The sequence below is a fragment of the Lissotriton helveticus genome, chromosome 12 (assembly GCF_964261635.1).
Source record: "Lissotriton helveticus chromosome 12, aLisHel1.1, whole genome shotgun sequence".
NCBI classification, from domain to species: domain Eukaryota; kingdom Metazoa; phylum Chordata; class Amphibia; order Caudata; family Salamandridae; genus Lissotriton; species Lissotriton helveticus.
This window is the reverse complement of record NC_136073.1, coordinates 665,110,936-665,138,335: the sequence shown is the minus strand read 5'-3', so window position 1 is coordinate 665,138,335 and position 27,400 is coordinate 665,110,936. Positions and strand designations below refer to the sequence as shown.

Sequence of the window (27,400 nt, the reverse complement as noted above, 5' to 3'; positions counted from 1 at the left end):
AAGGTGTGTTTAATCACAATGTTCTCGACTTCTCTATAGCTTAACTGCTAGGGATGTACTAAGATGAGGATTGTCTGTTATTCATGGTTTTTATTATACCCACTAACTGTAGCGTAAACCTTCCTCCCTCAACTCATCAGATAATCTAATTGCTACTGGTGTATCATACCCTAAAAGAATTACACTGAGAAGGGGACACCGTCACTTGGCTGGCAATCGCATTCTTTTATCTGTGTCCTGATATAGCTGCTAGAGTTGTGTAGAGAGTGGTAGCAATTGAGGCATAGGATTAACAGTTGTATGCTAGGTTGAATATTAAAACAGAGATTTACATTTTGAGTAAGCTGTGGTTTCTCAAAATATTACTATCTCCACAGTACTGATTACTAACTCTTATAAAACCTGTTTTTATTGCATTGCATTAGTTTGAAAATATTCAAGTTATAATGGACTAACAGTGGACTTCTCCATCTGCAGAAAATACCGACTGACCAGAGGTGGCAGTGTTGCAGGAGAGAATTTCTCTGCGTTGCTGAGATAAAAAAACAAGGACCCCTTCTTCAGCACTCGGCCCTATTTCTAATGGACTAACAGTGGTCTTTTCCCTCTGCAGAAGATATGGAATGACCAGAGGTGAAAGTGTTGCAGAAGAGAATTTCTCTGCATTGCTGAGACCAAAAAGAAAGGAACCCATTCCTCAGCACTGCGCCAAAGTTCTAATGGACTAACAGTGGACGTTTCCATCTGCAGAATATACTGAAAGACCAGAGGTGGCAGTATTGTAAAAGAGAATTTCTCAGTATTGCTGCGACCCCCCCAAAAAAAATCATTCCTCAGCACTCTGCCTAAGTTCTAATGGACTAACAGTGGACACTTCCATCTGCAGAATGTCCCGAATGACCAGAGGTGCCAGTGTTGCTGAAGAGAATTTCACTGTGTTACTTAGACCAAAAAAAAAGGAACCCATTCCTCAGCGTTCGGCTCAAGTTCTAATGGACTAACAGTGGCCTTTCCCATCTTCAGAAAATATAGAATGACCAGAGGTGGAAGTGTTTCAGAAGACAATTTCGCAGTGTTACTTAGACCAAAAAAAGGGAACCCATTACTCAGCGCTCGGCCCAAGTTCTAATGGACTAACAGTGGTCTTTTCCAGCTGCGGAAAATATGGAATGGCCAGAGGTGGAAGTTGCAGAAGAGAATTTGTCTGCGTTGCTGAGACCAAAAAAAAGGAACCCATTCCTCAGCACTACGCCCAAGTTCTTATAGACTAACAGTGGACGTTTCCTTCTGCAGAATATACTGAATGACCAGAGGTGACAGTGTTGCAAAAGAGAATTTCTCTGTGTTGCTGCGACCCCCAAAAAAAACCCATTCCTCAGCACTCTGCCCAAGTTCTAATGGACTAACAGTGGACGCTTCCATCTGCAGAATGTCCCGAATGACCAGAGGTGCCAGTGTTGCAGCAGAGAATTTCTCTGCGTTGCTGAGACCAAGAAAAAAAAGAACCCATTCCTCAGCACTCAGTCCAAGTTCTAATGGACTAACAGTGGACGTTTCCATCTGCAGAATATATCGAAAGACCAGAGGTGGCAGTATTGCAAAAGAGAATTTCTCAGTATTGCTGCCACCCAAAACAAACACTCCTCAGCACTCTGCCCAAGTTCTAATAGACTAACAGTAGACGTTTCCATCTGCAGAATGATCCGAATGACCAGAGGTGCCAGTGTTGCAGCAGAGAATTTCTCTGCGTTGCTGAGACCAAGAAAAAAAAGAACCCATTCCTCAGCACTCAGTCCAAGTTCTAATGGACTAACAGTGGACGTTTCCATCTGCAGAATATACCTACTGACCGGAGATGCCAGTGTTGCAGAAGAGCATTTCTCTGTGTTGCTGAGACCAAAAAAAAAGTATCCATTCCTCAGCACTCCGCCTTCCTTTATCCATTTACATGGTAAGTCAAACTCACATTGAATACTTTTGCTTGTCATTAAATAAGTTCATAGGATCTGAGGGCCCTCTGTATCTTTTTAGTGGGGTCTTTGGCATAATTATAATTTGTCGAGACTGTAGCAATATGGATGTTATTACAGTGATCATGGTATTTTATCAAAGACTTTGTCTCCAAGGCTGTCAAAACCTGCTTTAGACAAATGTGCTAACAATATGTCATCCAAGAAGATTACTGTCTTTAAGGCTGGACTGAGTTGCCTTAAGTGAGGTGGATTGAGTTACTTTCTCATGGAGTGAAACTCATTTAACCTGTTTCCCTGCACTCTGTATGTGTGCCTCTGATACTCCAGATGGATTGCGGTTTAGGATGCACTGCCGTCCTGTAGCTCCATCCCACTTCTAAAAGGAGGACAAGGCTTTCAATGGTTCAGGGTACTTTCCCATTACACCTCCTACTTGCCTTGCTTTCACTATTACAGATAGTTACCTAGTGCATAGTAGTGCATAATTGCTGATGTCTCCTCCTCCTGTGTGTCCTTGTCACCCCTGGTGATTGGTCAACTGGTGTCCTGACATCATAAAGCTAGAGCAGGATGTCATCTGACATGAGGGACAATCCATTCCCTAGAAAGCGCTAGGATACATTTTTCATGGGATTGAAGTGGGTAGCGGGGTAAACAGGTCACCCAGCTGAAGACATAGATGGTTAGATGAAAGAAGCTAGGGCATTATTTGAGACTTGTCCATTTATTTGAAGGTGTGTTTTTTCACAGTGTTCTCGACTTCTCTATAGCTTAACTGATAGGGATGTACTAAGATGAGGATTGTCTGTTATTCATGGTTTTTATTATTCCCACTAACTGTAGCGTAAACCTTCCTCCCTCAACTCATCAGATAATCTAATTGCTATTGGTGTATCATACCCTAAAAGAATTGCACTGAGAAGGGGATACCGTCACTTGGCTGGCAATCGCATCCTTTTATCTGCCAGTTGTATGCTAGGTTGAATATTAAAACTGAGATTTACATTTTGAGTAAGCTGTGGATTTTCAAAATATTACTATCTCCACAGTACTGATTACTAACTCTTAAAAAACCTGTTTTTATTGCATTGCATTAGTTTGAAAATATTCAAGTTATAATGGGCTAACAGTGGACTTCTCCATCTGCAGAAAATACCGACTGACCAGAGGTGGCAGTGTTGCAGGAGAGAATTTCTCTGCGTTGCTGAGACCAAAAAAACAAGGTACCATTCCTCAGAACTCGGCCCTAGTTCTAATGGACTAACATTGGACTTTTCCAACTGCAGAAAATACCGACTGACCAGAGGTGGCAGTGTTGCAGAAGAGAATTTCTCTGCGTTGCTGAGACCCAAAAAAAAGAACCCATTCCTCAGCACTCGGCCTTCCTTTATCCATTTACATGGTAGGTCAAACTCACATTGAATACTTTTGCTTGTCATTAAATAAGTTCATAGCATCTAAGGGCCCTCTGTATCTTTTTAGTGGTGTCTTTGGCATAATTTTAATTTGTCGAGACTGTAGGAATATGGATGTTATTACAGTGATCATGGTTATTTATCAATGACTTTGTCTCCAAGGCTGTCAATGCCTGCTTTAGACGCATGCGCTAACAATATGTCATCAGAGGACATTACTGTCTTTAAGGCTGGACTGAGTTGCCTTACGTGAGGGCGATAAAGTTACTTTCTCATGGAGTGAAACTCATTTAACCTGTTTCCCTGCACTCTGTATGTGTACCTCTGATACTCCAGATGGATTGCTGTTTAGGATACTCTACCGTCCTATAGCTCCATCCCACTTCCAAAAGGAGGACAAGGCTTTCAGTGGTTCAGAGTACTTTCCCATTACACCTCCTAATTGCCTTGCTTTCATTATTACAGATAGTTACCTAGTGCATAATAGTGCATAATTGCTGATGTCTCCTCCTTCTGTGTGTCCTCGTTTCCCCGGGCGATTGGTCAAATGGTGTCCTGACATCATAATGCTAGAGCAGGATGTCATCTGACATGAGGGACAATCCATTCCCTAGAAGGCGCTAGGATACATTTATCATGGGATTGAAATGGGTAGCTGGGTAAACAGGTCGCCCATCTGAAGTCATAGACAGTTAGATGAAAGAAGCTAGGGCATTATTTGAGACTTGTCCATTTGTTTGAAGGTGTGTTTAATCACAATGTTCTTGACTTCTCTATAGCTTAACTGATAGGGATGTACTAAGATGAGGATTGTCTGTTATTCATGGTTTTTATTATACCCACTAACTGTAGCGTAAACCGTCCTCCCTCAACTCATCAGATAATCTAATTGCTATTGGTGTATCATACCCTAAAAGAATTGCACTGAGAAGAGGACACTGTCACTTGGCTGGAAATCGCATTATTTTATCTGCGTCCTGATATAGCTGCTAGAGTTGTGTAGAGAGTGGTAGCAATTGAGGCATAGGATTAACAGTTGTATGCTAGGTTGAATATTAAAACGGAGATTTACATTTTGAGTAAGCTCTGGATTTTCAAAATATTACTATCTCCACAGTACTGATTACTAACTCGTATAAAACCTGTTTTTTATTGCATTGCATTAGTTTAAAAATATTCAAGTTATAATGGACTAACAGGGGACTTCTCCATCTGCAGAAAATACCGACTGACCAGAGGTGGCAGTGTTGCAGGAGATAATTTCTCTGCGTTGCTGAGACCAAAAAAACAAGGACCCATCTTCAGCACTCGTCCCTAGTTCTAATGGACTAACAGTGGTCTTTTCCATCTGCAGAAAATGTGGAATGACCAGAGGTGGAAGTGTTGCAGAAGAGAATGTCTCTGCGTTGCTGAGACCAAAAAGAAAGGAACCCATTACTCAGCACTGCTCCAAAGTTCTAATGGACTAACAGTGGACATCTGAAAGAAACAGGTTAGTATTAGATTCCTTACCTTAGAATATCCCCAGGCGTCAGTCTGGATCCGGAAACTTTTGCGTAGCAGTACCCCTGCGCGTCGGTAGGCGTCGTCTGCAGGCGTCCCCTGCGGCTCCGCGTCGTCGGCGTCGTGCGCCGTGATGACGTCGCTGGAGTATATAGACGCCGCCTCCGCGCGCTGACGTCAGTTCTTCTTTTTTCCGCGCCAGTTAGCGCAGATCCGAAGAGCAGTACTCCGGTCTTTTGACCAAGTTTTTTGTTACCTAACTCTTTCTTCAGGTGCCGGTAGGATGCCCGGTTTTAAGAGTTGCGACGGGTGCGACCGCATGATGTCGGTCACCGACCACCATCGACTCTGCCTCCGGTGTCTGGGCGCGGACCACGACGTGGAGTCCTGCGTCGACTGCCGGGCCTTGACAAGTAAAGCTAGGCGGGAGCGGTCCCGCAAGCTGCTCGAGCTCCGAGTGTCGGCACCGCGTCGAGAGCGGTCCCGGTCCGGTCGGAGGTCGAGGGAGCGGTCGACAGAATGATCGCGGAGCCGCCATGGGCGCTCCGGGAGTCGCCACCATTCCTCCGGTTCATCAGGTAAGCGACATAAGAAGTCGGGGCGTCGTCATCGTACCCCCGACTCCCCCCGACGCCCGCGTGATGCGGCCGGGGGTTCGGGTGGCCCCACCCCCGCGGCCCCGCGTGGGTCGCTGACGCCGTCTGCCCCATACCCGTCGGTCCCTGGGGAAGGCGCGTCGCGCGAGGAGATTGAGGAGTTCCTCATGGCTATGAGGGCGATGTCTCCTCCGGCGGGGCCTACGGCGCCTGCGGGCCCGTCGGTCCCGTCTGGGGGCCCGAGCGGTTCGGGGGCACCTGCCCCGACGCCGCCGGGTGCTCCGGCCCCGACGCCGCCGGCGGCTCCGGCCCCGGCGCCGCTGGGCCCTTCAGGGTCGTCGCCGGCTGGTCCACCGGCCTCTCCGGCGCCGATTCCATTGGGGCAACCCGTCGTGCCGCCTCCGCGCGGCGCCGTGACTCCGCCGTCGGTTCCGGCCGGCGTCGGGGCTCCGGCGCCGGCGCCGCGCGGCGCCACCCCCGTTCCCTCTCTGACTCCTGACGCGGAGTCGGACCGGCATCGTCCGACGCCGAGTCCGGCGCCGTTGGGGCCCATTGGCTCCGAGGAGCCGGTCTATATCGTCGACTCGAACTATGGCGATGAGGACGATTATGGAGAGGGTTGGGAGGGGTCTGAGGACCCTTTGTCACGTGCATGCCAGTACGACGTGGACTGGGTAGGTGACTTAGGTGATGCCAGTGGTCTGGATGATTTACAACAAGGGGTGGTGATGGACAGAGTCTCTGAATTAAGCAGAGTACTCTCACCCAGTCAAGAGATCAGGGCTAGATCCAACACCGTTTTTTGGCTCATTGCACCATCCCAGTTTCAGAACCTGGCTGTATGCAAATTAGTCTGTCCCTGGCCCAGTGCATCATGGGAACAGGGCAGACCAGACTACAAAAGCCAATTCTTACACTGGGAAGGAAACAAGCTTCCGGGGACCGGTTTCTGCCATTTCAGGCGTCTTCGGCCCGGCTTGCTTGAATCCTGATGGTGCAATGAGCAAGGGACTCACATCTGAGTATACCCTTCCACGCTTAGGGTGGACAAAATAATTTACAACAAGGGGTGGTGATGGACAGAGTCTCTGAATTAAGCAGAGTACTCTCACCCAGTGAAGAGATCAGGGCTAGATCCAACACCGTTTTTTGGCTCATTGCACCATCCCAGTTTCAGAACCTGGCTGTATGCAAATTAGTCTGTCCCTGGCCCAGTGCATCATGGGAACAGGGCAGACCAGACTGTTTAATTCAGACACTCTGTTCATCACCACCCCCTTTTCTGTATCGTTTTTGGCCACTATAGGTGTGGCAGGGTATACTCAGACATGAGTCCCTTTCTCATTGCTCCATCAGGATTCAAGCAAGCCGGGCCGAAGAGGCTGAAATGCCAGAAACCGGTCCCCGGTAGCTTGTCTCCTTTCTGGTGAAGAATTGGCTTGGTAGTTTGGTCTGCCCTGTTCCCATGATGCACTGGGCCAGGGACAGACTAATTTGCATATAGCCAGGTTCTGAGCTGGGATGGGGCAGTGAGATAAATAACGGTGATGGATCAAGCCCTGATCTTTGGACTGGGTAAGAGTGGTCTGCTTAATTCAGACACTCTGTTCATCACCACCCCCTTTTCTGTATCGTTTTTGGCCACTATAGGTGTGGCAGGGTATACTCAGACATGAGTCCCTTTCTCATTGCTCCATCAGGATTCAAGCAAGCCGGGCCGAAGAGGCTGAAATGCCAGAAACCGGTCCCCGGTAGCTTGTCTCCTTTCTGGTGAAGAATTGGCTTGGTAGTTTGGTCTGCCCTGTTCCCATGATGCACTGGGCCAGGGACAGACTAATTTGCATATAGCCAGGTTCTGAGCTGGGATGGGGCAGTGAGATAAATAACGGTGATGGATCAAGCCCTGATCTTTGGACTGGGTAAGAGTGGTCTGCTTAATTCAGACACTCTGTTCATCACCACCCCCTTTTCTGTATCGTTTTTGGCCACTATAGGTGTGGCAGGGTATACTCAGACATGAGTCCCTTTCTCATTGCTCCATCAGGATTCAAGCAAGCCGGGCCGAAGAGGCTGAAATGCCAGAAACCGGTCCCCGGTAGCTTGTCTCCTTTCTGGTGAAGAATTGGCTTGGTAGTTTGGTCTGCCCTGTTCCCATGATGCACTGGGCCAGGGACAGACTAATTTGCATATAGCCAGGTTCTGAGCTGGGATGGGGCAGTGAGATAAATAACGGTGATGGATCAAGCCCTGATCTTTGGACTGGGTAAGAGTGGTCTGCTTAATTCAGACACTCTGTTCATCACCACCCCCTTTTCTGTATCGTTTTTGGCCACTATAGGTGTGGCAGGGTATACTCAGACATGAGTCCCTTTCTCATTGCTCCATCAGGATTCAAGCAAGCCGGGCCGAAGAGGCTGAAATGCCAGAAACCGGTTCCCGGTAGCTTGTCTCCTTTCTGGTGAAGAATTGGCTTGGTAGTTTGGTCTGCCCTGTTCCCATGATGCACTGGGCCAGGGACAGACTAATTTGCATATAGCCAGGTTCTGAGCTGGGATGGGGCAGTGAGATAAATAACGGTGATGGATCAAGCCCTGATCTTTGGACTGGGTAAGAGTGGTCTGCTTAATTCAGACACTCTGTTCATCACCACCCCCTTTTCTGTATCGTTTTTGGCCACTATAGGTGTGGCAGGGTATACTCAGACATGAGTCCCTTTCTCATTGCTCCATCAGGATTCAAGCAAGCCGGGCCGAAGAGGCTGAAATGCCAGAAACCGGTCCCCGGTAGCTTGTCTCCTTTCTGGTGAAGAATTGGCTTGGTAGTTTGGTCTGCCCTGTTCCCATGATGCACTGGGCCAGGGACAGACTAATTTGCATATAGCCAGGTTCTGAGCTGGGATGGGGCAGTGAGATAAATAACGGTGATGGATCAAGCCCTGATCTTTGGACTGGGTAAGAGTGGTCTGCTTAATTCAGACACTCTGTTCATCACCACCCCCTTTTCTGTATCGTTTTTGGCCACTATAGGTGTGGCAGGGTATACTCAGACATGAGTCCCTTTCTCATTGCTCCATCAGGATTCAAGCAAGCCGGGCCGAAGAGGCTGAAATGCCAGAAACCGGTCCCCGGTAGCTTGTCTCCTTTCTGGTGAAGAATTGGCTTGGTAGTTTGGTCTGCCCTGTTCCCATGATGCACTGGGCCAGGGACAGACTAATTTGCATATAGCCAGGTTCTGAGCTGGGATGGGGCAGTGAGATAAATAACGGTGATGGATCAAGCCCTGATCTTTGGACTGGGTAAGAGTGGTCTGCTTAATTCAGACACTCTGTTCATCACCACCCCCTTTTCTGTATCGTTTTTGGCCACTATAGGTGTGGCAGGGTATACTCAGACATGAGTCCCTTTCTCATTGCTCCATCAGGATTCAAGCAAGCCGGGCCGAAGAGGCTGAAATGCCAGAAACCGGTCCCCGGTAGCTTGTCTCCTTTCTGGTGAAGAATTGGCTTGGTAGTTTGGTCTGCCCTGTTCCCATGATGCACTGGGCCAGGGACAGACTAATTTGCATATAGCCAGGTTCTGAGCTGGGATGGGGCAGTGAGATAAATAACGGTGATGGATCAAGCCCTGATCTTTGGACTGGGTAAGAGTGGTCTGCTTAATTCAGACACTCTGTTCATCACCACCCCCTTTTCTGTATCGTTTTTGGCCACTATAGGTGTGGCAGGGTATACTCAGACATGAGTCCCTTTCTCATTGCTCCATCAGGATTCAAGCAAGCCGGGCCGAAGAGGCTGAAATGCCAGAAACCGGTCCCCGGTAGCTTGTCTCCTTTCTGGTGAAGAATTGGCTTGGTAGTTTGGTCTGCCCTGTTCCCATGATGCACTGGGCCAGGGACAGACTAATTTGCATATAGCCAGGTTCTGAGCTGGGATGGGGCAGTGAGATAAATAACGGTGATGGATCAAGCCCTGATCTTTGGACTGGGTAAGAGTGGTCTGCTTAATTCAGACACTCTGTTCATCACCACCCCCTTTTCTGTATCGTTTTTGGCCACTATAGGTGTGGCAGGGTATACTCAGACATGAGTCCCTTTCTCATTGCTCCATCAGGATTCAAGCAAGCCGGGCCGAAGAGGCTGAAATGCCAGAAACCGGTCCCCGGTAGCTTGTCTCCTTTCTGGTGAAGAATTGGCTTGGTAGTTTGGTCTGCCCTGTTCCCATGATGCACTGGGCCAGGGACAGACTAATTTGCATATAGCCAGGTTCTGAGCTGGGATGGGGCAGTGAGATAAATAACGGTGATGGATCAAGCCCTGATCTTTGGACTGGGTAAGAGTGGTCTGCTTAATTCAGACACTCTGTTCATCACCACCCCCTTTTCTGTATCGTTTTTGGCCACTATAGGTGTGGCAGGGTATACTCAGACATGAGTCCCTTTCTCATTGCTCCATCAGGATTCAAGCAAGCCGGGCCGAAGAGGCTGAAATGCCAGAAACCGGTCCCCGGTAGCTTGTCTCCTTTCTGGTGAAGAATTGGCTTGGTAGTTTGGTCTGCCCTGTTCCCATGATGCACTGGGCCAGGGACAGACTAATTTGCATATAGCCAGGTTCTGAGCTGGGATGGGGCAGTGAGATAAATAACGGTGATGGATCAAGCCCTGATCTTTGGACTGGGTAAGAGTGGTCTGCTTAATTCAGACACTCTGTTCATCACCACCCCCTTTTCTGTATAGTGGTCTGGATGAGTCGCCCAACCCTGGGTTTGTCTCGCCTTCCCCTGTGGCGTCGGAGGCTGGGGCTGCCTATTCGGTGGTACTGATGAGGGCTGCCAAGGCCTTGAGCCTTGAGCTCCCCGTCGCTAAGGTGAAGCCTAACATCCTCACCGAAGTATTTAAACCGCAGTCATGCCCACAGGAGCCTCTGCTGCCGTTTAATGAGGCCCTGACGGATGTCCTCTTGGGCACCTGGTCCAGGCCCGCTTCTGGTTCACCGGTTGACCGAAACGTTGCCAGGCGTCACCGTCCGTGTTCGGACGACCCTGCCTTCCTCTCCACCCATCCCTCCCCGGAGAGTCTGGTGATCCAAGCCTCCACTTCCCAGTCCGCATTCCCGTCGGCCCCGCCCGATCGGGAATCTAAGCGATATGACCAATTTGGCAAGAATGTCTTTTCGTCTTTGAGTGCAGGACTGCGGTCTTGCAATACCGCATGCCTCTTGGGCCGCTACACCCACTCTCTGTGGGATACGGTCGCGGAGTGCCTGCCGCAATGCCCGCAGGAGGTGCGGGACAAGCTCAACCAGGCCTTGGTTGAAGGCCGGGACGCGGCGAGGTACTCCATACGGTGTGGTCTTGACACGACCGACTCGCTGGGACGGGCTATGTCCACGACAGTGGCGATTCGTCGCCATGCTTGGCTGAGATCCGCCAACTACTCGCCGGATGTCCAGAATGCCCTCATGGACATGCCTTTCGATGGCAGTCGCCTGTTCGGTGACAAGGCGGACAACGCGCTTGAGCGCTGCAAGGACTCCAGGGTCACGGCCAAGTCCTTGGGTCTTTCGACCCAGCGCCAGCAGACGGGTTCGTTTCGCCCCTTTCGTGGCCACGGAAGGGGCGGTCCCACACGTGCTGCCAGCTACGCGCCGCAGAACGCTCCTCAGCGCGGTGGCGGCCGTGGATTCCGCCGGGGTGGCGGTAGGGGACAGCGGCGAGGTCAGTCCACACCTCCCCCCGCAGCAGCCTCCAAATCTTCCTAGTCCGAGCTTTCGGGCCCATGTGACGCCAGTGGGTGGCAGGGTTCGCCATCACCACTCCCGCTGGCGCACGATTACGTCGGACAGGTGGGTGCTGCAGCTCGTCCGAAGGGGCTACTCCCTCCCCTTCGAGTCCACTCCTCCAGCCATGCCACCGCAGAACCACCGTGTGTCCGGGGACCACTTGACACTTCTGCAGGAGGAAGTTACGGCCCTCTTGGCCAAGGGGGCCATCGAGCGCGTTCCTGGGCCAGAAGTAGGGTGTGGTTGCTACTCCCACTACTTTCTGGTACCCAAGAAGGACAAAGGGGGCCTGCGTCCTATCTTGGACCTACGGAACGTCAACGGCTTCCTCCGGAAGGAGAAGTTCAAGATGTTGACTTTGGCTCAGGTCTTGGCTGCTCTAGACCCACAAGACCGGATGGTGGCGTTGGACTTGCAGGATGCGTATTTTCACATCCCCGTCCTGCCGGCCCACCGGCGTTACCTGCGGTTCACGGTAGGCCACGAGCACTTTCAGTTTATCGTGCTCCCATTCGGCCTTACCAGCGCCCCACGGGTGTTCACGAAAGTGATGGCGGTGGTCGCAGCTCATCTGCGCCGGTTAGGGGTTTCAGTCTTCCCCTACCTCGACGACTGGTTGTTGAAGGCGGGCTCGCCCCAGACAGTCGTCCACCAGCTTCAGATGACGGCAGACCTCCTGCACGAGCTGGGGTTTTCCATCAATGTGCCGAAATCACACCTGTGTCCCTCTCAAAAGCTCCTTTTCATCGGAGCGGTTCTCGATTCGGCGCAGTTTCGGGTTTATCCTCCGGAACGGCGGGTCCGGGATATTCAGGCTCTGATTCCCATCTTTCAGCCGTTATCCCGGGTGTCGGTCAGGTTGACGCTGCAGCTTCTGGGGCTGATGGCCTCCTGCATCCTTCTGATGCATCACGCCAGGTGGCGGATGCGGGCTCTGCAGTGGGACCTGAAGTTTCAGTGGGCCCAGCATCAAGGCAACCTATCCGACCATGTCCTGATCTCGGAGGGCACTGCGAGACAGTTGCAGTGGTGGCTTACGGACCGCGATTGGGTCAGAGGCAGATCCCTCTCCCTTCCCCAACCGGAGCACGTAGTTGTGACGGACGCGTCCCTCCAGGGCTGGGGAGGCCACTTGGGAGAGGCGGAGATCAGAGGCATCTGGTCTCCGGCGGAGTCCCGGCTCCATATCAACATGTTGGAGCTGCGGGCGATTCGCCTAGCACTGAAGGCATTCCTCCCCTTTGTCAACGGGAGTGTAGAGAATTTCTCAGTATTGCTGCCACCCAAAACAAACACTCCTCAGCACTCTGCCCAAGTTCTAATAGACTAACAGTAGACATTTCCATCTGCAGAATGATCCGAATGACCAGAGGTGCCAGGTGCCAGTGTTGCTGAAGAGAATTTCTCCGCGTTGCTGAGACCCAAAAAAAGAACCCATTCCTCAGCACTCAGCCCAAGTTCTAATGGACTAACAGTGGCCTTTTCCATCTGCAGAAAATACAGAATGACCAGAGGTGGAAGTGTTTCAGAAGAGAATTTCTCTGCGTTGCTGAGACCAAAAAAAGGAACCCATTCCTCACCACTACGCCAAAGTTCTAATGGACTAACAGTGGACGTTTCCATCTGCAGAATGTCCCGAATGACCAGAGGTGCCAGTGTTGCAGAAGAGAATTTCTCTGCCTTGCAGAGACCCAAAAAAAAGAAAGAACCCATTCCTCAGCACTCGGACCAAGTTCTAATTGACTAACAGTGGATGTTTCCATCTGCAGAATATACCTAATTACCAGAGGTGCCAGTGTTGCAGAAGAGAACTTCTCTGCGTTGCTGCGCCCCAAAAAAATGAACCCATTCCTCAGCACTCTGCCCAAGTTCTAATGGACTAACAGTGGACGTTTCCATCTGCAGAATACCCCTATTGACCAGAGGTGCCAGTGTTGCAGAAGAGAATTTCTCTGGATTGCTGAGACCAAAAAAAAGAAAAGAGCCCATTCCTCAGCACTCGGCCTTCCTTTTTCCATTTACATGGTAAGTCACATTCACATTGAATACTTTTCCTTGTTATTAAATAAGTTCATAGCATCTGAGGGCCCTCAGTACCTTTTTAGTGGGGGCTTTGGCATATTTATAATTTGTCGAGACTGTAGCAATATTGATGCTATTACAGTGATCATGGTTTTTTATCAAAGACTTTGTCTCCAAGTCTGTCAAAGCCTGCTTTAGACGCATGTGCTAACAATATGTCATCAGAGGACATTACTGTCTTTAAGGCGGGACTGAGTTGCCTTAAGTGAGGGCGATTGAGTTACTTTCTCATGAAGGGAAACTCAATTAACCTGTTTCCCTGCACTCTATGGGGGTCATTAGGATGGCGGACGGAAGTGCCTCCGCAGCACCGGAGTATGCGGAACATGCCTATTCTCCGTCCGCCCGTCGCGGACACTCCGTCCGCCAGATCAGGATAGCAAATAGAGGTCAAAATCCGTCCGCTGCGGTAGATGACGGTCCGCCGCACAACCTCACCCAACCACGCAGCGGACGTAACCAATCCAGATACGCCGCCGTACGGACTGACGACTACGCCCGTCCACCAAATCAAGATAGCGGAAAATACACATAAAAGCGCCGCGGAAAAACAACCTGCCTGAACACAGCGGATTCACCACAGCGACCATACCCACCACGAGCCGCTCGCCGACATGGACCCTGCACTACACGCATACCCGATACTCTACGCGATCCACCACGTCCTAGTCTTGGCCCACCATCGAGGACGACGCAGGTAGGCTACAAACATTTCGCTGCCTGGTGAGGAGTACCTGCAAGGGACGTGCCGTAGAGAGGGGGGAGTGGCATGTAGCGGAAACGACTGATTCATGTGGAGGGCACCACCTGCAAGGCTCGTCACCCAGGTAGGGGGGAGTGGCATGTAGCAGAAACGACTGATTCTTGTGGAGGGCACCACCTGCAAGGGTCGTCACCCAGGTAGGGGGGAGTCACATGTACCGGAAACCACTCAGTCGTGTGGACGGCAGCACCTGCAAGAGTCGTGCCCTAGGTAGGGGGGAGAGACATATATCCGAACACACTGCCTTGAAGGAAAAACAAATACACACCAGCATCACACACGCAAGAATGACTCCGACAACCCACGACACATGAATGACAACTTTATTTACACATAATCGGGGTAACATCACAGTGTAGGCTCGAGCATGGGCAGTGTGGACACCAGAGCAGGTCCATCAGAGGCAGTACATCACAGGGCATAGAGCAGCATGAGAACAGCAACAGGGCAGTGTGGACACCAGAGCAGGTACATCACAGGGCATACAGCAGTATGAGAACAGCAACAGGGCAGTGTGGACACCAGAGCAGGTCCATCAGAGGCAGCACATGAGAGGGGCTAAGTGCACCAACAGTCCTTGGCAAGGCACAGGTCCATCAGAGGCAGCACATGAGAGGGGCTAAGTGCACCAACAGTCCTTGGCAAGGCACAGGTCCATCAGAGGCAGCACATGAAAAGGGCTAAGTGCACCAACAGTCCTTGGCAAGGCACCGGTCCATGAGAGGCAGCACATGAGAGGGGCTAAGTGCACCAACAGTCCTTGGCAAGGCACAGGTCCATCAGAGGCAGCACATGAGAGGGGCTAAGTGCACCAACAGTCCTTGGCAAGGCACAGGTCCATCAGAGGCAGTACATCAGAGGGCATAGAGCAGCATGAGAACAGCAACAGGGCAGTGTGGACACCAGAGCAGGTACATCAGAGGCAGTACATCACAGGGCATAGAGCAGCATGAGAACAGCAACAGGGCAGTGTGGACACCAGAGCAGGTACATCAGAGGCAGTACATCACAGGGCATAGAGCAGCATGAGAACAGCAACAGGGCAGTGTGGACATCAGAGCAGGTACATCAGAGGCAGTACATCACAGGGCATAGAGCAGCATGAGAACAGCAACAGGGCATTGTGGACACCAGAGCAGGTACATCAGAGGCAGTACATCACAGGGCATAGAGCAGCATGAGAACAGCAACAGGGCAGTGTGGACACCAGAGCAGGTACATCAGAGGCAGTACATCACAGGGCATACAGCAGCATGAGAACAGCAACAGGGCAGTGTGGACACCAGAGCAGGTACATCACAGGGCATACAGCAGTATGAGAACAGCAACAGTGCAATGTGGACACCAGAGCAGGTACATCACAGGGCATACAGCAGCATGAGAACAGCAACAGGGCAGTGTGGACACCAGAGCAGGTACATCAGAGGCAGCACATCACAGGGCATACAGCAGTATCTGAGGCACCACAAGTACGAATCACCAACAACCCGTAACAAGGTCCACAGCAGTGGAAGACTATGTACAATGGACAATTCACACACCATGTCCAATTACATGTGAGTGAAGACAACAGCACCTTACATCACACTATCAGGTGGATTGCGTGAAGTTCCCGCATCGGACAGACTGGCAGCACCAGAAACCGTAGTGTGACACACAGCCACAAATGTAGTGACTGACACGTGAGCCACAGACCCAGACAGAACTGCCAGCACCTGAAACAGGAGTGTGAGACACAGCCACAGCCCGAGTGACCGACACATGGGCCACAGACCCAGACAGACTGCCAGCACCTGAAACAGGAGTGTGGGACACAGCCACAGCCCGAGTGACCGACACATGGGCCACAGACCCAGACACACTGCCAGCACCTGAAACAGGAGTGTGAGACACAGCCACAGCCCGAGTGACCGACACATGGGCCACAGACCCAGACAGACTGCCAGCACCTGAAACAGGAGTGTGAGACACAGCCACAGCCCGAGTGACCGACACATGGGCCACAGACCCAGACACACTGCCAGCACCTGATACAGGATGAGGCACAACTGATACAGTGCCACTACATGATGCATGACAGCAAACAACAGACACAGTGCCACTACCTGACACATGCGAGTCAACTGCAGCGGCGCCACTGGGACCACAGAAATGATGAGCCACAGGGCTGTATGGGCCAGGAGGCAGGGTGGCTCTGGGAGCGGGGGATAGTTGCAATTGGCCGACATCGGGTTGGGCATGTGTCAATGGTGTGTGTTTCCGTTTCTTGGTGACATGTGACTGCACCCTGGACAGGACAGGACTGGCAAGTGGGCCTGACTGGGTAGAAATATCACCCACCATGGGAGGTGCATCTGCTGGCGGGGGAATGCTCTCTGGGGACGTGCTTGAGCCAGCTTGTCGTTTGCTGTGTGGCTGCCTTCTGGCCTCTGCAACATGTGGCATGGGGGATGCTACTACAGGGTCAACCTCCATGCGCTCCTGACGGGCCCTGATGGGAGTGGAGGTAAGGGGTGACTCCACTGCGGAGACATCTGTATTCCGTTTCCCAGAAAACAGCAACCGTAGTGCATCAAGGGGTGATGTATGCCTGTCCTTGACAGCACCACTGTCCATGGGAGATGCCTTTGCCCTTGGATGTCCTATTTCCGTAGGAGGAATGATGTCTGTGGATCTTCCCTGTTCCCTGGATGGTGCCCTGTCCCAGGCAGCAGACTTGTCTTTGGTGTACACATCCCCAGGACACACCTTCTCCCTGTGTGTGTCCCTGCCCCTGGGAGTGTCCGTGCTCTTCTTAGGTGCGTATGTCTTGTGACTGTCCTTGTCTCTGCCCTTGGGAGTGTCTCCTTCCTTCCTAGTCTCCCTGCCCATGGGAGTGGCTCCTTCCTTCCCAGTCTCCCTGCCCTTGGGAGTGTCTCCTTCCTTCCTAGTCTCCCTGCCCTTGGGAGTGTCTCCTTCCTTCCCAGTCTCCCTGCCCTTGGGAGTGTCTCCTTCCTTCCCAGTCTCCCTGCCCTTGGGAGTGGCTCCTTCCTTCCTAGTCTCCCTGCCCTTGGGAGTGTCTCCTTCCTTCCCAGTCTCCCTGCCCTTGGGAGTGGCTCCTTCCTTCCCAGTCTCCCTGCCCTTGGGAGTGTCTCCTTCCTTCCCAGTCTCCCTGCCCTTGGGAGTGTCTCCTTCCTTCCTAGTCTCCCTGCCCTTGGGAGTGGCTCCTTCCTTCCTAGTCTCCCTGCCCTTGGGAGTGGCTCCTTCCTTCCTAGTCTCCCTGCCCTTGGGAGTGGCTCCTTCCTTCCTAGTCTCCCTGCCCTTGGGAGTGGCTCCTTCCTTTCTAGTCTCCCTGCCCTTGGGAGTGGCTCCTTCCTTCCCAGTCTCCCTGCCCTTGGGAGTGTCTCCTTCCTTCCTAGTCTCCCTGCCCTTGGGAGTGGCTCCTTCCTTCCTAGTCTCCCTGCCCCTGGGAGTGTCCCTGCTCTCATGAGGTGCCTTCCTCTTCTCACTGTCCATGTCCAAGGTAGTGTCAATGGAACTGGGAGTAAGGTTTGCCTTGGGAGTACCTTGTGTGTGGGATGCCTGTGCAGCATGTGTTGCCATTGAACCCAAACCCTCTATTGGATCACGTGTCTGGACTCCACTGTCTCTGACGGTGTCTCTGTGAACAGATTTAGCTGACCTAGGGGATGGTGTCTGAGCCCTCCGAGACTTGACGTGCTGGCTGACGCTGCTTCTAGTGCAATGACCTGTGTTCGAGTCCTGGTCAGACAATTGACTCCCCCCTGAGACATCCAGTGTTGTAGATGGTGGAACAGAAGTTGCACCCAGTCCCTGCGACTGTACAATGGCAGACGACACACTGTTCCCCAATGACTGCACTGTCCTGTGTAGAGCAGCCAGATCGCCATGCATACCTTCCATGAAAGCTACCACCTGCCCCAACTTCCTATCGTGGTCTTGGAAAGCATTAATCATATTGGTCTGCCCCACACACAGCTGTCGCAGCAGATCAACAGCCTCAGCACAAAGAGCATTTTGGCTCACGGAGGCCGGGGCAGCGGTTCCGGCACCGAACGCTACTCTGCTCCCCCTACTCCTGCGTGCACGAACAGTACATGGTGCAGTTGGCGGCAGGGTGGGCCCTGTGTGCTGTGTCCCGACCAAAGGTGTTGATTGCCCACTCCCAGTCTGTGACAACAGTGCTGACTCACCAACACTGTCGGAAGATGTTGACGATGTTGTCTCCACATGCGAGTCCTCCGGGACGGTCCTGTCCCCCTCTCCGGCGCTGCCCCCTTCTGTGTCAGTCTGCGTGTGCCCGACGTCTGATTCGGATGCATTGTCTTCAAACATCTCCTCGGTCTGTGGCTGAGTGTCCTCTGCCAAAGCTGAAATTCACAGAAAAGAGGTGTAAGTCACGGCCACACTCACGTACAGTACTGGTACGGAATCCCTATTGCCATTGCTGACGATGTACTTCGATCCCCCAACCTGCACACGGGCCACCCCTACCAGTCATCCTCACACGAAATAAGTGGCGTTGTCCGTGCGACATGTACAGCATGCGGACAGGGCATGAGCAACTACATCTGCACACCAGTCTTGCCATGGGGTGACGGAGCACTACAGCATGTGCATCAACACTCAACTGCTTAGCGAGTGCCGTCTCAACATGCCGCACCGGAAAGTGACTTTTAACTGCGCCAATGTCACCAACATGGCATTGCAACGAGACGCACGATTCATGGAAGTCACTAATGTGTCTGGCCAACATAACATGCATTGCACTCACAAGCAACATTCACTGACAGTATGCTTACCGCCACGTTGCTGGTCATCCACACGCAACCGCTCGGACAGGGCAGGATGCGTCACAGCTATGATACGGTGCATGAGAGGGGTCATTGAGCGTCGGGCCAGTCGTGCCGTTCTTGGAATCATCCCTAGTGTCACTTCCACTACGTTCCTGCTCAGCCTGGAAATGTCGTCTCAGCGTTTGTGGCAGTGTGTATGTCGTCTATTGGACACCCCCACTGCTCGTACATCACGTGCAATGCTCCTCCACACGTTCTTGCGAAGGTGCAGCTTGACCTACCATGATGGGAGACAAAAGGGTGCAAGTTAGTGGACAGTTGGCCAGTCACACAGATTGGGGCAACACGTTACTCTCAGCAGCCATGCACATTGCGAATCATGTGTTGGTCCCACATCACACCGCCAAGATCCCAGAGCCCAGGTGTCATGGTACACCTCATGCACACCAACTTGTCCCCCACTGCACTTACCACCTGTCCGGGTGCGCCGTACAGGCGTCCGTAGTTGCGGAGCACACCGTCCACGAGGACATCCAGCTCCGCGGCGGTGAAGGGACGAGACCGGATCTCTTTGCCTCTCGACATGGCAAGGTCACGGAGTAGGGCACTAGAGCGGCAGTCGGTGGTCAGCTCCGCAGCAGCAGTTGGAGGTGATGGTCACAGGCAGCAGTCGGTGGTCAGCTCCGCAGCAGCAGTTGGAGGTGATGGTCACAGGCAGCAGTCGGTGGTCATCGTGGAATGTGTGGTATTGCACATGACACATTTATAGGGCCCTGTGGCCATGTCAGTGGCATACGGCGACAGCCATTGGTCAGCCCTAGAAGCGTGTTTGGAAATGGGCCAATGACTGGCCCTGGTGTTGCGCTGCACAGCATACGGTACATTCTATTGGGCACACGCCGCCCTTGTTCGCACCTCCCATTCCTGCACGTGCACAGACCGTCACGCTCACACACCGGCAAGTGCATGTGCAAGGTTCCGGGACGGATGGTCGATTTGCAACAATGTTGTATCACTGGCCCCAACATGGCGGGGCACGTGTTCGGCGGGGGACGTGCAGGCCAACACATCCATTAGCTGATGTCAATGCACATGGCAGGTCATGCACCCCCTTACAGTGACATTGCATCATCCAGCCTTCACCGGCCGGCCGGCCGGCCGGCCCTGCCCTGCCCAGGACCGCCGTGCCGGCCATGCCAACCACCGCCGTTGCACGGCCCTTCCACTACCGGCGTTCCCTGGCGGTCCGTGCAATGGCGGTGGTTGGCATGGCCGGCACGGCGGTCCTGGGCAGGGCCTGGCACGGCGGTAGTGGAAGGGCCGTGCAACGGCGGTGGTTGGCATGGCCGGCACGGCGGTCCTGGGCAGGGCCTGGCACGGCGGTATAGGGCATTATTTGAGACTTGTCCATTTGTTTGAAGGTGTGTTTAATCACAATGTTCTCGACTTCTCTATAGCTTAACTGATAGGGATGTACTAAGATGAGGATTGTCTGTTATTCATGGTTTTTATTATACCCACTAACTGTAGCGTAAACCGTCCTCCCTCAACTCATCAGATAATCTAATTGCTATTGGTGTATCATACCCTAAAAGAATTGCACTGAGAAGAGGACACTGTCACTTGGCTGGCAATCGCATTATTTTATCTGCGTCCTGATATAGCTGCTAGAGTTGTGTAGAGAGTGGTAGCAATTGAGGCATAGGATTAACAGTTGTATGCTAGGTTGAATATTAAAACGGAGATTTACATTTTGAGTAAGCTCTGGATTTTCAAAATATTACTATCTCCACAGTACTGATTACTAACTCGTATAAAACCTGTTTTTTATTGCATTGCATTAGTTTAAAAATATTCAAGTTATAATGGACTAACAGGGGACTTCTCCATCTGCAGAAAATACCGACTGACCAGAGGTGGCAGTTTTGCAGGAGATAATTTCTCTGCGTTGCTGAGACCAAAAAAACAAGGACCCATCTTCAGCACTCGGCCCTAGTTCTAATGGACTAACAGTGGTCTTTTCCATCTGCAGAAAATGTGGAATGACCAGAGGTGGAAGTGTTGCAGAAGAGAATGTCTCTGCGTTGCTGAGACCAAAAAGAAAGGAACCCATTACTCAGCACTGCTCCAAAGTTCTAATGGACTAACAGTGGACGTTTCCATCTGCAGAATATATCGAAAGACCAGAGGTGGCAGTATTGCAAAAGAGAATTTCTCAGTATTGCTGCCACCCAAAACAAACACTCCTCAGCACTCTGCCCAAGTTCTAATAGACTAACAGTAGACACTTCCATCTGCAGAATGATCCAAATGACCAGAGGTGCCAGTGTTGCTGAAGAGAATTTCTCTGCGTTGCTGAGACCCAAAAAAAGAACCCATTCCTCAGCACTCAGCCCAAGTTCTAATGGACTAACAGTGGCCTTTTCCATCTGCAGAAAATACAGAATGACCAGAGGTGGAAGTGTTGCAGAAGAGAATTTCTCTGCGTTGCTGAGACCAAAAAAAGGAACCCATTCCTCACCACTACGCCAAAGTTCTAATGGACTAACAGTGGACGTTTCCATCTGCAGAATGTCCCGAATGACCAGAGGTGCCAGTGTTGCAGAAGAGAATTTCTCTGCCTTGCAGAGACCCAAAAAAAAGAAAGAACCCATTCCTCAGCACTCGGACCAAGTTCTAATTGACTAACAGTGGATGTTTCCATCTGCAGAATATACCTAATTACCAGAGGTGCCAGTGTTGCAGAAGAGAACTTCTCTGCGTTGCTGCGCCCCAAAAAAATGAACCCATTCCTCAGCACTCTGCCCAAGTTCTAATGGACTAACAGTGGACGTTTCCATCTGCAGAATACCCCTATTGACCAGAGGTGCCAGTGTTGCAGAAGAGAATTTCTCTGGATTGCTGAGACCAAAAAAAAGAAAAGAGCCCATTCCTCAGCACTCGGCCTTCCTTTTTCCATTTACATGGTAAGTCACATTCACAATGAATACTTTTCCTTGTTATTAAATAAGTTCATAGCATCTGAGGGCCCTCAGTACCTTTTTAGTGGGGGCTTTGGCATATTTATAATTTGTCGAGACTGTGGCAATATGGATGCTATTACAGTGATCATGGTTTTTTATCAAAGACTTTGTCTCCAAGTCTGTCAAAGCCTGCTTTAGACGCATGTGCTAACAATATGTCATCAGAGGACATTACTGTCTTTAAGGCGGGACTGAGTTGCCTTAAGTGAGGGCGATTGAGTTACTTTCTCATGAAGGGAAACTCAATTAACCTGTTTCCCTGCACTCTATATGTGCAACTCTGATACTCCAGATGGATTGCTGTTTAAGATACTCTGCCGTCCTGTAGCTCCATCCCACTTCCAAAAGGAGGACAATGCTTTCAGTGGTTCAGAATACTTTCCCATTACACCTCCTACTTGCCTTACTGCCATTATTACAGATAGTTACCGTTTTCATAATAGTGCATATTTGCTGTGCTGATGTGTCCTCGTCCTGTGTGTCCTCGTCACCCCGGGCGATTGGTCAAGTGGTGTCCTGACATGATAAAGCTACAGCAGGATGTCATCTGATATGAGGGACAATCCATTACCTAGAAAGCGCTAGGATACATTTATCATGGGATTGAAATGGGTAGCGGGGTAAACAGTTTGCCCACCTGCAGACATAGATGGTTAGATGAAAGAAGCTAGGGCATTATTTGAGACGTGTCCATTTGTTTGACGGTGTGTTTAATCACAATGTTCTCAACTTCTCTATAGCTTAACTGATAGGGATGTACTGAGATGAGGATTGTCTGTTATTCATGGTTATTTTTATTCCCACTAACTGTAGCGTAAGCCTTCCTCCCTCACCTCATCAGATAATCTAATTGCTATTGATGTATCATATGTTAAAAGAATTGCACTGACAAAGGGACACCGTCACTTAGCTGGCAATCACATCCTTTTATCTGCGTCCTGATACAGCTGCTAGAGTTGTGTAGAGAGTGGTAGCAATTGAGGCATAGGATTAAGAGTTGTATGCTAGGTTGTTCATTAAAACTGAGATTTTCATTTTGAGTAAGCTGTGGATTTTCAAAATATTACTATATCCACAGTACTTATTACTAACTCTTAGAAAACCTTTTTTTATTGCATTGCATTAGTTTGAAAATATTCAAGTTCTAATTTACCGACTGACCAGAGGTGGCAGTGTTGCAGAAGAGAATTTCACCGAGTTGTTGAGACCCCCCCCCCCCAAAAAAGAACCCATTCCTCAGCACTCAGCCCAAGTTCTAATGAACTAACAGTGGCCTTTTCCATCTGTTGAAAATACGGAATGACCAGAGGTGGAAGTGTTGCAGAAAAGAATTTCTATGCGTTGCTGAGACCAAAAAAAAAGGAACCCATTCCTCAGCACTACGCCCAAGTTCTAATGGACTAACAGTGGACGTTTCCATCTGCAGAATATACTGAATGACCTGAGGTGGCAGTGTTACAAAAGAGAAATTCTCTGTGTTGCTGAGACCCCCCAAAAAAATTCATTCCTCAGCAGTCTGCCAAAGTTCTAATGGACTAACAGTGGACGCTTCCATCTGCAGAATGTCCCGAATTACCAGAGGTGCCATTGTTGCAAGAGAGAATTTTTCTGCGTTACTGAGACCAAAAGAAAAAAAAGGAACCCATTCCTCAGCACTCGCCCAAGTTCTAATGGACTAACAGTGGACGTTTCCATCTGCAAAATATACCTAATGACCAGAGGTGCCATTGTTGCAAAAGAGAATTTCTCTGCATTGCTGAGACCAAAAAAAAATGAACCCATTCCTCAGCACTCTGCCTTCCTTTATCCATTTACATGGTAAGTCAAACTCACATTGAATACTTTTGCTTGTCATTAAATAAGTTCATAGGATCTGAGGGCCCTCTGTACCTTTTTAGTGGGGTCTTTGGCATAATTATAATTGGTCGTGCTGTAGCAATATGGATGTTATTATAGTGATCATGGTATTTGATCAAAGACTTTGTCTCCAAGGCTGACAAAGCCTGCTTTGGACGCATGTGCTAACAATATGTCATCAAAGGACATTACTGTCTTTAAGGCTGCACTGAGTTGCCTTAAGTGAGGGCGATTGAGTTACTTTCTCATGGAGCGAAACTCATTTAACACCTTAAGTGCTCATATCTGAAAGAGACACGTTAGTGATAGATTCCTTACCTTAGAATATCCCCAGGCGTCAGACTGGATCTGGAAATTTTTTGCGTAGCAGTACCCTTGCGCATCGGTAGGCGTGATCTGCGGCTCCGCGTCCGTCGTCTGCGCCGTGATGACGTCGTCGGAGTACTTAGACGCCGCCTCCGTGTGCTGACGTCAGTTCTTCTTTTTTCCGCGCCAGCAGCGCAGATCCGGAAAAAGTGGTAGCTTAATCACTTTTTGACTAAACTTTTTTGATCTTTTGATCATCCTTTTTCGAAGTCTTCGACTCGGAACGGTGCCGGTAGGGATGCCAGGTTTGAAGCCCTGTGAAGATTGCGACCGGCTGATGTCAGTCACCGACCCTCACCGTCGGTGTCTCCACTGCCTCTGCGTCGATCACGACGACAAGACCTGTTCCGACTGTCGGGCCTTGACTTCGAAGGCTAGGCGGGAGCGGTCCCGTAAGCGGCTCGAACTCCCACAGTCGGCCCCGCGCCGTGAGAGGTCCCAGTCCGGACGGAGGTCGAGGGACCGGTCGCGCTCAAGGGACAGGTCGCGGGAGTGGAGCCATCATAGTCAACATCACTCCTCTGTGTCGAAATCGTCAGGTAAGCACAAGAAGTTGAAGAGACGTCATCGATCTTCCGACGCCCCCGACGCTCGCTCGACACGGCCGGGGGTTCGGGTGACACCACCCACGCGGCTCCGTCGGAGTCGCAGGCGCCGCGTCCGGCCCCATACCCTTCGGTCCCTGGGCCTAACGCGACGCCGGAGGAGATCGAGCGGTTCCTCATGGCCATGAGGTCCCTCTCTTCTCCGACGGGCTCCGCGGCGCCTTCGGGCCCAGCAGTCCCGTCTGGGGGTCCTAGCGGGTCGGGGGCTTCGGCCCCGATGCCGTCGGGTGCTTCGGCTCCGACGCCGCCGGCGCCTTCGGGCCCGGTGCCGCAGGGGCCCACCGGATCTGGTTCCGGATCCGGGTCGTCGCCGGTGGACTTGACAACCTCCCCGGCGCCGACCCCTCAGGTGTCACCCCCGGCGCCGTCCTCGGGTGGCGCCGTCCCCGATGCCTCCCTCGACCCGGTTCCGGCACCGGAGCGGTGCCGCTGGGCGCTGCTTCAGACGCCGTTCGGAGAGTTCACTTTCCATGAACCGGCCCCATCATTTGCTGACCCTGAGTACCAGGAGATGGGTGATGAGGAGGATTGGGTGGGGTCTGAGGACCCTCTGACATGTGAATGTCAGTCCCAGGAGGACTGGACAGCTGAACTTGGGGATGCCAGTGGTCTGGACACTTCGCTGGACACTGGCTTTGTCTCACCTCCTACCGTGGCTACGGAGGAGGGGGCAACCTACAGTGTGGTGTTGATGAGGGCGGCCAAGGCCTTGGGCCTTGAGCTCCCCGTCTCGGCCGTGAGGACTAACCTCCTCACTGAGGTCCTTAAACTGCAGACATGCTCGGCCGAGCCTCTGCTGCCGTTTAACAAGGCCTTGACCGACGTTCTTTTGGGCACTTGGTCCAAGCCCGCTACAGGTTCGCCTGTAGATAGGAATATGGCCAGACGCCACCGCCTGGCACCAGGCGACCCTTGTTTCCTGTCCACCCACCCCACCCCTGAGAGCCTGGTGATCCAGGCCTCTAACTCCCAGACCGCATTCCCGTCTGCGCCGCCTGACAGGGAATCCAAGAGGTACGAGCAATACGGCAAGAAGGTATTCTCTTCCCTGAGTCTGGGACTGCGGTCTTCCAACACCGCGTTCCTCTTGGGCCGTTACACCCACTCTCTGTGGGATATGGTCGCGCACGTGCTGCCAGAATGCCCGTTGGAGGTACAGGCTAAACTCGGCCAAGCCCTTGTGGAAGGCCGAGATGCGGCACGTTATTCGATCCGGTGTGGACTGGATACCACTGACTCTCTGGGCAGAGCGATGGCCACGACGGTGGCGATTCGTGGCCATGCCTGGTTGAGGTCCGCCAACTTCTCGGCTGATGTCCAGAATACACTCATGGACATGCCGTTAGATGGCCGTCGCCTTTTTGGCGACAAGGCAGACCATGCGCTTGAGCGCTTTAAGGACTCCAGGGCTACGGCCAAGTCCTTGGGCCTCTCGGCCTCGCGCCAGCAATCGGCTGCCTTTCACTCCTTTCGTGGCCACGGAAGGGGTGTACCCACACGTGCTGCCAGCCATGCTCCGCAGGGTAATATCCAATGCGGGGGCGGCCGTGGAAACCGCCGTGGCGGCGGTCGGGGACAACGGCGAGGTCAGTCCACACCTTCCCCCGCAGCATCCGCCTCGAAACCCTCCTAGTCCGTGCTTTCAGGCCCATGTGACGCCAGTGGGGGGCAGGGTTCGCCATCACCTCCTCCACTGGCGCACTGTCACGTCGGACAGGTGGGTGCTGCAAATCGTCCGAAGGGGCTACTCCCTCCCCTTCGAGGCGACCCCTCCAGCCATGCCACCGCAGTACCACCGAGTCTCGGGGGATCATTTGCGGCTTCTGCAGGAGGAAGTTACGGCCCTCTTGGCCAAGGGGGCCATCGAGCGCGTTCCTGGGCCAGAAGTAGGGTGTGGTTGCTACTCCCACTACTTTCTGGTACCCAAGAAGGGCAAAGGGGGCCTACGCCCTATATTGGACCTAAGGAACGTCAACGGCTTCCTCCGGAAGGAGAAGTTTAAAAATGCTGACACTGGCTCAGGTCTTAGCTGCCCTGGACCCGGGAGACTGGATGGTAGCGTTGGACTTGCAGGATGCTTATTTCCACATCCCCGTCCTGCCGGCCCACCAGAGCTACCTGCGGTTCACGGTTGGCCACGAGCACTTTCAGTTTACCGTGCTCCCCTTCGGCCTTACCAGCGCCCCACGGATGTTCACAAAGGTGATGGTGGTGGTCGCAGCTCATCTGCGCAGGTTAGGGGTTTCAGTCTTCCCCTACCTCGACGACTGGTTGTTGAAGGCGGGCTCGCCCCAAACAGTCGTCAGCCACCTCCAGACAACGGCAGACCTCCTGCACCAGCTGGGGTTCTCCCTCAATGTGCCGAAGTCACACCTGTGTGAAGCTCCTTTTCATCGGAGCGGTTCTGGACTCAGCGCAGTTTCGGGTTTATCCTCCCGAACAGCGGGTCCGGGATATTCAGGCTCTAATCCCACTCTTTCAGCCTTTATCCCGGGTCTCGGTCAGGTTGACGCTGCAGCTTCTGGGGCAGATGGCCTCCTGCATCCTACTGGTGCATCACGCCAGGTGGCGGATGCGGGCTCTGCAGTGGGACCTGAAGTTTCAGTGGGCCCAGCATCAGGGCAACCTGTCCGACCACGTCCTGAT

At 52.0% G+C, this 27,400-nt stretch overlaps 1 long non-coding RNA gene across 2 annotated transcripts in view; it reads left to right on the top strand.

Moving 5' to 3' along the window:
* LOC144798672 (uncharacterized) overlaps positions 1 to 3,331 on the top strand; it is a 47,560-nt gene extending 44,229 nt beyond the window's left edge. For both annotated transcript variants that reach the window (XR_013603606.1, XR_013603605.1), the window contains exons 3-4: positions 478 to 1,951; positions 3,123 to 3,331. This is a non-coding gene — a long non-coding RNA (uncharacterized LOC144798672). The remainder of the gene's footprint in view (positions 1 to 477; positions 1,952 to 3,122) is intronic.
* The last annotated feature ends 24,069 nt before the right edge of the window (positions 3,332 to 27,400 follow it).